The sequence below is a fragment of the Etheostoma spectabile genome, chromosome 22 (assembly GCF_008692095.1).
Source record: "Etheostoma spectabile isolate EspeVRDwgs_2016 chromosome 22, UIUC_Espe_1.0, whole genome shotgun sequence".
Taxonomy (NCBI): Eukaryota; Metazoa; Chordata; class Actinopteri; order Perciformes; family Percidae; genus Etheostoma; species Etheostoma spectabile.
In genome coordinates, this window is record NC_045754.1 from 22,284,718 (window position 1) to 22,297,119 (window position 12,402).

Genomic DNA, 12,402 nt, shown 5'->3' on the forward strand with positions numbered 1-12,402 from the left:
TCGCTAACTACAGTGGAAAACGTGGGTTTTAAAGAAGGCACGAATTAAAAGGGATATTTATAAGAGTTTTTTGTGATGGCATAATCACAATTCTTTTAATTTGCACCCCTTTTTGGAGTGGTGCGCCACATTTCAGGCGTTTATGGGATCCCCCTTTGGCAGGCAGGGCAAAAAAAGTCACTAGGCAAATGGAAAAGTATGGGTTAAAGTGTTCAAAAAAGCAAGCATGGTTTTTATTGGAGTATTAAATTTGGGGCATGAGTGCCTTTTTTAAATCTCGCCTTTTACCTGCAAATTCCCCCTTTAACCCCGTTTGATTAAAAAAAGATTTTTTTTTTTCTGCACTTCCTACCCCGTTTGGTTTCCCCCTGTTTAGGCAGGGGCCAAACTGCAAAGGCCCTTTTTTTCCCCCCTCTATCATATAACGAAAGCACCACACTTCTAAAAGGGGCATGGTTTTTTTATATTGTTTCCTGAAAAAAAGTAATTGAAACTGAAATAAAACTGCCCCTCCCGGGGCCCTGTTCTTTGGGGTTTTGACGATCCCCTTTTCTTTTAGTTTTTGCTTTTATTTCTAAAAAAAAATGTTGTGGATGGTTTTATGCAGGATTTTAAGTTTTTTTAACAGAAGGGTTTAAAAACCCGATATTAACCAAGTGTTTTCTTTCTTACGTACCTGTTTCCAATAGGGACATGAACAGGCTGTCCCCAATAAAGACAGAAACACGGTGACCCCCGGGGGGGAAAGCCCCCCAAATTTAAAAAACAACTAGCAAAACTCAACTTTGTAAAATTTTACAAAAAAAACACCAAAAAAAAAATTCATCCGATTTCCAACGGAAATCTCAAAGGGTTCTAAGGGGGGGGGCAAAGTGGGAAAACGGATTCTCAGATTCAGCAACATTTTGCCAACCTGCACCAGGGAGATCCCTATATATCACCAAATAGGGAAAAGGGTCACGGGCATAAAGGGTTAGGCGGTTTTCCCAAAAATTTTTAAATTCATTCTCTTCGTTGCAAATACAGCACTTTCTGCTGCCCAAGGCTGAAAGGCTGAAGGTCATAGAATCAAAAATGACATAAAAGGCACATAACCTTAATCAAGACGGAAATTTGGGTGCAAAATTTTTCCCGAAATGACCAAGGAAGCACTCCCCTAATGTGAAGATATGTGCCCTGTGTTTTATGGGCAGAAAGTGCCCCAAAAAGTGATTATTTTTTAAGGGGTGGAAAATGTCAAATATGACATTGTAGGAATTGGATGACTGGTTGTGAATACTTTGGAAAGTTAACAACATTATGCCAGTTGGAGCGAGGCGAGGGGAATCACGCACCCCGATCCTTCAATAGAAGGCCAGAGCGCCAATATCCAAAGCTTAAAGCAGGAAACCTACCCATTTTTTTGGCTGCACAGAACTTTTGAAAAGGTGGATGGGCAAAGGCCTCTGCCAGGGGACAGCGTATGACTTGAGTGCCGACTTTAACTGAAGTTAAAAAAAAAGAGTAACGTGGTAGACTGAATGCACTTTGTAAGTCAGAGAAGGGTAACAAGCCAACTCACCAAAAATGTTCTTTTAGATGATGAACTCCCTTTGTTCCCACTGAGGAGCTGTTACCCAGCTAACAATTTTTGGTTCCCAGAACGTTTGGGAACGTTCGTTTTGTGGTTGTGGGAACGTTCCTGAAGGTTTGTTTTGGTTGTAGTTTGGTTGTCTGCTGGTTAATTGGAAGGTTTCTTAACGTTCCGGGAACGTTCGTGTTTTGGTTATCGCGAACGTTCTCGGAACGTTCTCCTAACGTTCTCTAAAAGTTGCAACCTTTAGCGAACGTAGGGGAACGTTCCCTTAACGTTGCAACTTTAGCGAACGTTAGGGGAACGTTCCCTTAGCGTTGCAAACCCTCAGCGAACGTTACGGACGGTCTCTTAACGTTAGGGGAACGTTCGCTGTAACCAAAAAACGAACGTTCCCAGAACGTTAAGAAAACCTTCCAATAAACCAGCAGACAACCAAACTACAACCAAAACAAACCTTCAGGGAAACGTTCCAGACACGTTAAGAAAAGCTTATTCCCTAACCTTTTAAACAACACCATACTCTATGTGTGTATGTATGTACTGTAAATACACACGTACATACATACAAAAGTTATATTAGTAGGAAGGAATGAAACAGGCAAACTTGATGGCATTTCAAAACTTAAATATTCAAACAACTGAAAAAGAAACAACAAAGATAAGGATGTAGTGTAAATGTAGTGCAAGATGCATAAAGATGGGTTTGTAAAGTGTGTGCAAAATAAGTCACTAAAACATATTAATAAAAAAGTTAAAAAGGGGCTCCATGGCTCAGTCCTTCTCAGCTGGCCTATAAAGAAATAAACAAAAGTTAGACATGTAATACTAAGAATGAACACATTAACACATTTTTTTTGATGAACTTTCTTATGAACAATAATGCAGAAGAACTTAAATTTACCGTGTGTGTGGGGCAAACTTCAGACTTGCCCAATCAATCCTCCGCTCTGCAGCAGTCAGCGCAGGGAAGTTTTTCTGGCAGGCCGCTAGAGTAGAAGTCAAAATGAAGCAAAGTTATAGGTCAAATTAAAACCTCTTGTCAGCAAGCTAAGCAATACTAATGTGAAGAATAAAATAAAAAACTGCCTGTTATAACCCTGCTACAGCCAGGTCCTGGAAGGCTTTCTTTGTCTTTCTTCCCGCGAGGCTGTACTGTCTACAGCAGCATGCGTGCGGACGGCATCACCTCCAGTACAAACCACGAAGGTTGACCGGAAAAATGCTGTAAAACATATAGTAACGATTATGCATACATGTGTAGAGCTTGTACAATCTCATTTTGTAAGAGAAGTCAGTTCAGTTAAGATATTAGATTTTATGCAATTATATAGGTTTGTCTTAGGGCAGAACTATGGCCACTAATTTCCATATTGTTCTCCTCTCATACACACATACATACATCCATACATACATACATACAAACACGTGAGCAACCTGAGTCTTACCATTCATTTGATCTCCATGTCTGAGCCACCTCCCTCTGTGTGAGTTCTTCTGTTTAAAACAACAAAAATGTTGTGTTACTCTAGTGATCCTTGCCATTAAATTGTACTTCTTTGCAAATAAAAAAATCAAAGCAACTGTACCTTCAACTGTGTCCCAAGATGAAGTGGCAGTCCGTGGGTAGGGTCACTAAAGACTCATCTGCTCTGGGCAACCAGCTGGTTTCCTGCATGGCGTTGATACATATAAAAATAAATTATATGATTTTTTTATAAGATGAAGTTGATAGTGTGCCTGCACATGCATTACAAAATAGAACCTATTCTTTATATCAGACAAAATATATTAAAACAACTTACATGATGGTGGTGGAGGAAGTGTATCTGCTGAGCTGAAAAAAGACAGGAAGAGACAACATTAGAACAATCCCATGATATGCACCATGTGACTGTCATGGTCCATGTTAAGAATATGACTTTTTTTTATATAATGCATACATAAATTTTAACTTCCAGACAGGGCTTCCAGACGCACGCTCCGTCTGGACAGTTTTATCTGGTCGTGCAACAGATTCATCTGTATACAGAGACCATATAGCGTGTACCCATTGCAAAATCTGTGATTTGAAATATGTGAAAAAATGTAGTCTATAATAAAGGTCTTACCATCGCTTGAAGAATCTGTCAATGAACCTCCTTGGGCGTCGGCGCTGCCTTTTTTGGACACTTGCTTCATCTTCTGTCTGGATGTGGTGTCCTCAGCCGCCGACACCGGTCCACAGCTTTGGCGGTAGGAATCTATGTTAAGAGAACATTTGTGATCCAGTATGTGCAAAAAAAAGAAGAAAGAAAAGCAGTTCCATACAGAGAAAATTATTTATTTACATATAGTATAGCAGCAATGGTTACTGTACACAGCCATATTTTTTACTGGATATTTGGCCCAGCTGCTGTTGGGCAAATGGCACGCTGTGATTTGGAGCAGAGCGAGGTGACATGGAGCTCCTGTAGAGCATGAGCAGATAATCCATCTTCTCCTCAAATGTCTCATCCGGATTCATCTGAAAATAACAGATCATACATTTGTACTGACTTGCAAAATATTTAAATGTATCACAGTCAGTGTAAACATTGAACGTGACAAGATTTCGCATTGTACCCCAGATACTTTGTAATGGGGAGACACAGATCCACAGAAATGCATAGGTGTAAAGCATACTGCAGCTGTGTAGCAACCACATTACGTCCCTTGCTGTATCCTCACTCAGCTTGACGATAATGGCTAAAGTGCGTTGCAAGATGGCTGCCTATCTACCTGGACTAAGGATTTGATTATTTTTGGCTTATTATTTACTGTACTACACTAATTAAAAAAAGACCGAAAACGGATATCTTATTGTAACATAACAAAAGCATTTTAACATGATTACACAAACTTACAATGCAACAAAGCAGAAACGTCGTGCACAGCAGCAAACAAAGGGAAAGATTTAAGCAATCCATTTAAAGCCCACTCTGGCCTCGCCCTTTTGAATGGGAGTGCTACTACGGGCCCTTCTATGATAGCATCAAATCAACATTTTTAAAACACTAAGAAGGCTCGACACAACTGAAACTTTACTCCAAGTCTCACCTGGGGGCTCAACACATAAATCAGCATTGAGAACATGGTTTGTGCACAAATAGTTTACTAAACAGAAAAGACTTGGAGCAGCTCACTGCATGACTAGCATGCACAATGGCGGACGACGTTGAAAACTAACTAAAGTTAGTTGTTTACTTCAGCCAAACTTTATTTTTGGTCAACCTAACAAGAAACCGGAATATAACAAACCCATCGAGGGAAAGAGTTTAATGTTAAACCACAAACCCTCCCATTACAACAACAACAACATCATAAACTGCAAAGTATTTCGCTTACCTCTCCGGAGCTGAGCCGCGTGGTCCGTCCTGTGCTTTCTCTTCTTCTAACGGGGGAATCGGTCTGCTCAGAGCAGCGGCCCCCTACTGGTGTGGGGTTGGTAACGGTTGGTTTTCAAATGAATAAAGAAGTGAATTATCTTAGTTGTGAAAATCGTCCCATTGATAGATTCCTCTTTTAGTTGTTTCACGAAGACAGTTAAAAAACCGAAAATCAAGCACAAAAGTACTATTTTAAGCTAAATTGATATCAGCCTTAAATAATAATGTTATGCTTTCTTAAATTATAAGTCAAATCATTTTTGAGTGAATAATCAAGTGCAAAACCATGACTACTTCTAACTCCGAACAACCAAAAACAACCAAACGGGAACGTTGTGTGAAGGTACGGCGCAAACGCAGGGGAACGTTACCGTTGGTTGGTTCTCTTAACGTTTAGAGAACGTTATAACAGGGAGGGAACGTTCCTAACACGTTAGCTTTGGTTTGGTTCGAACGAACCTTTAGAGAACCAAAACTAACGTTCCTAACGTTCCCTAAACGTTCTGTGGTTAGTGGGGTATCAGCCTCCCATAACAGGAGTGCTGTATTATTGATAATGGGGGAAAAGTGTGCCAGTTACAAGCAATATGGCAGTATGTTTCAGCTAATCTCCAAGTTTTAATAAAAAGAGAGATAATGGGGCCAAAGCGTAGCTGGCAGTTATTAGAAACATTGGCCAGAACAAGTCATGGGGTTGACCATGGCTCTGTCAGAGCTCTTTCTAAGGTACAAAACAGACACATCTGGATTTACCAGGTAAGAAGGGGTCTTAAGACAAAGGATTTAGAAATAATGTTAAAGTTGGGAAACTGAAAGGCCACCATCCTCTCTCCTCCTCTGTATAGTAGACATCTTAAGTCAAGGGCACTTGACTTTCCGATCATAAATGCGGGGTTTGTAATTTACGCCTAGCCAGAGGGGGGAAGGAAGCTAGACTAAAAAATTTAAACCCCCGGGGAAAAACATTATTTTAACCACTAAAAAGGGAGTTGAATTGACCGGGGACCCACCCATTTTCCCATCCTAAAAAAAAAACTGTTCAGAGAACAGAATAGTTTGTTTAAAAATGTATGCAGGACTAAAGGGGGCAACCTTGGGGGGGTTTTCTAGAGCCTGGGGGAGGAGTGGTTGGTTAAGACCCCGGGGGGGGGGGATTAGAATCAAAGCCCCTTTTTAATAGAGAGTTAAACATGTCAAAAAGGAAAAGGCCCCCAAATGTTTCCCCGAAATTTTAAAAAAAAAATGCAAAAAAATTGCTTTAAAAAAATCCTTTTTGATACTCGTATGCCAAACTAATTCTTCAATAGTAAACAATTTGCCAAGCGGGGGATTTCCCCTTGTGTAATTGAGGGAATCACGGTGATTTAACCAGCCCTAAAATTTGGGATTTTCCAAATGTGGGACAGTGTGGTCACATGGGATGTGAGTTTTCCATTGGGAAATGATAAAAGCTTTCCATTTATCATTAGTCTTTACCTCTTCTAGCGCACCCCGGGCGTGGGATCCCCCTTTTTTAATGATTTTTATTGGGGGTCTTTGAATTTTTTTAAAAAAACCAAAACCGGGTTTTTACAATTTTGCCTCCCGTTAAATTTTCCTGGGGAGAATCAGGTTGGTCCAAACACATAGGTAAATATAAATATTAAAAGGGTTTCCTCCCCTTTAAAGGGGGTGGCGTTGTCAAGTCTAAGGGTTCTATGTGTCTAACACAAAATAAACCCCGATTAAAAGAATATAAAAAAAAAAATAGTCTGTCTTTTTCTGGAATTTAAATTCGATTCGTTCGAAAGTTTTTTATTTTTCCTTTTCCTTTATGTCCTAAACATCCCGGGCAGAAAATTTGTTTAAACGGTAAGTCTAACTGGTGAATCGCTTAGGTTTTTTTCTTTTAGGGTTGTTTTTTGGGGTTAGAAAAAGAAAAGAGGTGTGCTCCCATAAACTTTTTTTTTGCATCCCGCAATATCCGGGATCTTCTATAGAGCCAATATTAATTTCTGTAAATATCCAGAATTCTGCAATAAACTGAGTGATATAGCATTCATTTTTCAGTAAAGCGGTATTGACGCATCATCTAACTGCGCGTTGAAATAGCTGGCTAAGGGTTGCGGCGCAAAGCACCCCTTCATGGTCAGACAATGTCATTGGAAATAACATCGCTTTATCAATTGGATGAAATAATTGAGGGGATGCAAAAAGAAAATCTATTCTGGAAAAGGATTTATGTCTACCTGAGAAAAAGGAATAATCCTTCCAGGTGGGATTAACTACACACCAAATATCTATAAACCCCAAGCTGTTGGCCCATGATTTCAAAGGATTTGTTGCCTGATCCTGGTCCCTAGTGGCCCCTGTGTTCGACTGATCAATATTTGGGTCTCTCACAGCATTGAAATCTGTACCAACAATAAAAGAGTCCATTAACTCCAGCGTTTGATTATAGAGCGTATCATAGAAATTGCCATCAAAAACATTAGGCGTTTAAGCTGAAACAAGTGCAATTTTCCTTGCACCAAACTCTGTTGTTGAGATCACAATCCTGCCTGGATCATCTGACCAAGAAGACAACACTTTAAATGGGAGGTTCCGTTTGACAACAATGCCCACGCCTTTTGTTTTTAACGTTGCTGATGAGGATGGAATTGCATGATACAATCTATTGGCTAAACGGCCGGTATCCTCCTTTAACAAATGAATCAATGCAATGTCAACATTTCTCTTTTTTAGTAGTTTTTTAGTGCTGGTACGTTAATGAGGAGCAATTCCAATCCAAAAATGAAAGTCACCCATTATTGATTAAGCTGCGTTCTAAATAAGTGTATATTTGGAAATTGCTTTGCCCTTGCTTGCCATTCATCTTTGAGTAACGTCATCAAGCATTCAGGGTTAGAATACCGGAGTAGGAACCATATAAAACAACTATTTGGCAAAGTCGGGCAGGGAGCTTTGCCTCAAGCTGCCATCTCCGCCCAGCCGATCATGTGACTCACACACTCACTGTTCCAGACTCAGAGGATCTTTTAGAGATCACATGGTTGGTTATTATGTGAGTATCTAAAGGTGGTCTGTGTTTTAACGTTTAGCATGTTTTCTCAAGGCCTATTAGATGGGGGAAGTTGGCATTAACTGTAGGGACTGAGTAAATAGCATTTCCAGTCTATTCAGACAATAGGGTCAACCAGAGAAAAGCTGCATACAAGACAAAATATGGTTCACACATGGTCCATTTGACTGCATCTAAAGTATTTAGCGGCATCTCACAGTTAAAAGCTAATTAATGTTTGTAGACCATAAAACATTGTTTAAAAGAAAATGGATTATTATAGTGAATATAATACTTTTCCTTATTACAGAGGTATATACTTTTTGAACAAGTGTAAAAACAAGTTAGGATACATTGACTTTTTATGTAAATAGACTATTGTAGTTTTTTGTCACATGCTTCTTTGTGTGTATAAAAAGTGAAAGAAATTTTTATATTGTTACAGGTACCTGTGTGATTTTTCTTACATTTTGGGTTCAGGGGAGCTTTTAGTTAAATTGACAAAATGATGAGTCAAACTCATAGCTTAGTATGTGATTCCCCCTTCTTTTCTCTCCCCTTTCATGTTTTCATCTGTCCTGTCAAAAATAAAGGCCAAGAATGCCCAAAAACATCATCTTTAAAAAAAAAAAAAAATGCATACTATAGTTGGCCCAAATGTACGGAAGAGGATTAGGGCCACATTTGAAAAATATATTTGAGTTCTGACTTTAATCTCAATATTCTGACTTTAAACTCAGAATTTAATACATTTATTCACATTTGGCACTCATCCTCTTCCGTACAAATGGGCCTGGATTCTAAGGGTGACTGTTTTTTCTGCATCTTTACATTTGTCAGTACAAGTGTGTACCATTTCACCTTATTTAACTTTGACTTCTTAGTTTTTGCTTTGTATTTTGCATCGTACACAAATGTTTCTGTCCTCTTTCCCTCCATGTCCTTTTTACATAATTAAGCAAAAAGTTTTTTTTTCTTGACTTTCTTTCTTGATTAATATGAACATTTTTCAAAAGAAAGATTATTCCCCATGGTCGAGAATGAACTCTCCAACTCAAATGCTAACATTTTTCCTATCTGTAATCTAATCCAGACAACAGGGCCAGCCAGCAAAATCCACTGCAACACTTTCAGTGTTTAAAATTGCTTTGATTTGAATGTGCAAAACTTTTAAGGCATTTGGTCATGCTGACTTGCTACATCTGTATCTGAAAATACGTTTTATTTCACAGTATTTTAGAACTATTATTCTCAGTTCTTATTCCACCATATTGCCAAGGTAGCATCCCAGGGACTTAGCCTGATAAGGAAGGGTATGCCACTCCTCATGATCAAACGCAGATTATCCACAAAGTCATCTCTGTATGTGGATAAGAGGACAGAGTGCTACTGAATTAATTCTCAACACAATACAAGTTAAAAAAAAAATAACTGCGTCGGAGCACTCTAGATAAAGTCTGCATGAGTGCTTCTGATTGCCCAGCCTGTAACCCAATCTGTAACATCAAAGCTGCTGTGAATGGTTTCCCATGCACATCTACAGTATGGATCCACATAACGGCTGGACCTCTCGCTCTGATGCTTGGCTCCATTATCTTGAGGAGAATAAAATAGATCATGGAAGGATGGAGACAGTCTGCCTGTCTCTGATTCTTCAGAGACCTTGATATGGCTCACATCAAAGAGAAAAGAGGAAGCCGGGAGGTGTTGGAGGAAGTCTGTCTGCCCTGGTGTGTCCTCATGTATCGTGGTGAGAGCCAGTCTGAGGTTTAGATCCTCAAAGTGGAAATATTTGTGCAAAACAAGGACATTTTGGTCTCTTAAGGCTCTTTGGGGTGTGTTTAGAGCTGGAATGGTTTGGAATGTCTACTCTCTCAGGTGGACTTCCAGTCCCACCATCTCTGCAGTGACCTAGCTGTTGTTGCCCAAGCAGCGGGGGGGCTTTTGTTAAGCAAAGCCCCTACAGTCTGTGCCGGTTCACGCCTACAAGTGTCCCCTAATGTGTGAAAGCAGAAACAACCTGTGGGGTGCAATTGCTAAAAGGCCAATTACATGACCCCCCCCGCGCTGAAAGCTTGTTGACGCTCATCCTCTCAGCATAAAAAAGACACACAGATTTGTTTTTCTTACTGGTGGGCTTTTAAACATCAAGATTTCTTGGATTCTTCTTTTGGAAAAAACTGAAAGTGTGAAGCTTGTTTTGGAGAAGTGGGAATTTACCCGTCAGGGAATAAATAGCTACATTAACGGAGGTTCTAGTCTTCTTGACTGATAAGGACTAAAGTCAAAATATCATGGCCCCTGCCGTACAGTTTGACCATTCTTTTTTAATATTCCTCGCGCAAGTCCCTCAACTTTTTCTAAAAGCAGTACTATAATGCAAGGGTTCAACATTGGGGCGTTTGAGATCTCCACTTTTGAGCAAAATAGAACTTTTGAGCATATCAAGCACTTACTTTCCTGCATTCTGGGATTTTTTTTCTGCAACAATTTGTGCCTTTTCTGCATCAAGTTATGGCACAAACGGTTTATATATATAGGTATAGGAAATTGTAATAGATTTTTGGTGTGGGTTGCACTGGCCAGTTTGGAGAGAGTAACCCCTCTGTAAATTACGTTTATGCTATTTTAGCTGGAATGCCTGTATTTTGTGAAATAAAAAGGTCATATAAGTTTTGACCACATGATGGTGATGTTTAACTATCCACCACAAGTAAAGGCATGCTTGAAGAGATGGAGGGATTTCTGGCAGTAAAGGGGCATTTCTGATCCTGTTTAATGGAACTAAATAAAAATCCAAGCAGCTTACGTCAACGTATTAATTATCGAAACACTGATAATATGAGCCATAATCATAAAAAAAACAGCATTGTATGGGTTCTCAGACAAACGCTTTCAGAGAGACAATTACACAGAGTATCACAGAAACTGGTTAACAATAGGAGGCCTTCCAGCATAAACTAGTATTTCTGTCAACCTCCACCCTTTGCATGCAGCTCTCAGTAGGGATAAATACTGTAACGCCAGTCGTGGACTGGCGCCTCTGTGGAATTGCAGATAATTACGGTAATTGCAGTGAGTAGTTTTCTGTGTTCCCTAAAGCGGTATCCTCATCCTGTTGTCTGTTGGGCAGTGACCCCCCCCACACACACACACACACACACACAAACTCTCAGGATATAATATTGTTATCATACCTAAGCCTCTCTGCAGGGTGAAATTGTTCTTTTTTATTTTCCTCATTTTTGGATGAGGCTAGTGTCGTTTTGAAAGGTACATATATATATATATATATATATATATATATATATATATATATATATATATATATATATATATATCTAGGTCACTAATTAGTTTTTTATGTTCTAGAAAGATTTACATTTGGAGCTGCAAAAAAAGCAGTTGTCGCTGATAAAGACAATAGTGTCTGTGCGCTGTGTGTGTGTGTGTGTGTGTTGTGTGTGTGTGTGTGTGTGTGTCTCGTCTCGGTGGCGCCATGTGCCTTTTTGGATTGCTAATTTCTCTAAAGGGTTGTCCGCTCCTCCCTGGAGCAGCAGTCTGGTCGCCTGAAGGGAAGCGGCTCAGCGCGGCGTCAACCTGGCTGCCAGCAGGATGACACTGCAGGTAGCTGCTACTGGCCAGTCTGGCATCACTTACACAACACTTACCTCAAATATGAAATGTAAGTAATGGACCCTGGGATGTCTACATAGGCCTACATAGAGATTTTACAATGCCATTAAACCCCTAAATGAAATAGTGTTATTCTTCCTATCTGGCCTAGGCCAGAACTAACCTTTAGAGAACCAAAAACTAACGTTCCCTAACGTTCTCTAAACGTTCTGTGTTAGTGGGGCTATATGGTTTAACATGCATTTATATTTAAAGCTATTTATTTAATGCAAAAACGTGCATATAGGCCTACAGGATAAGTGAAATAAGTATTGTTGTGTTACGCATACGGATGTAAATGACACATTTGGGCACATGTTAATATTTCTACGTATTAAATATTTCAATAGCCTATTAAAATAGTGAACTAATAACTGCGACAGTAGCCTATCAGTGGCAGGGACAGAGTGGGTTTTGTGCCCTAGCTGACGGTTTGTTAATCTGATGGAGTGACTGTTGCCCCAACCAATGGCCTCCAATAATGACATGTGGAATATGGTATTATGAAAATGAAAAACGATGAATGACGGGTTTGGCCTGAGTCATCAAGCCAGGGAGCAGAGAGTGACACAGAATAAAACCGGAATATGGATATAATGGCATAGAAAATAAAGCGTCAAGGGAAAAATGAGCAATAATGAATTTGAATGTACAGAACAATTAAATAAGGTTAATAATATAAGGGAAACATACAGCAGGGACTTAAA

At 39.6% G+C, this 12,402-nt stretch overlaps 1 long non-coding RNA gene across 1 annotated transcript; it reads right to left on the reverse strand.

The window, feature by feature from the left end:
* Positions 1-3,180: 3,180 nt before the first annotated feature.
* On the reverse strand, positions 3,181-3,818 carry LOC116672253 (uncharacterized). Its single transcript, XR_004327509.1, has 4 exons — positions 3,685-3,818; positions 3,517-3,595; positions 3,379-3,410; positions 3,181-3,245 (listed from the first exon to the last, which is right to left on the reverse strand). It is a non-coding gene; the product is annotated as an uncharacterized LOC116672253 (long non-coding RNA).
* Positions 3,819-12,402: the final 8,584 nt, after the last annotated feature.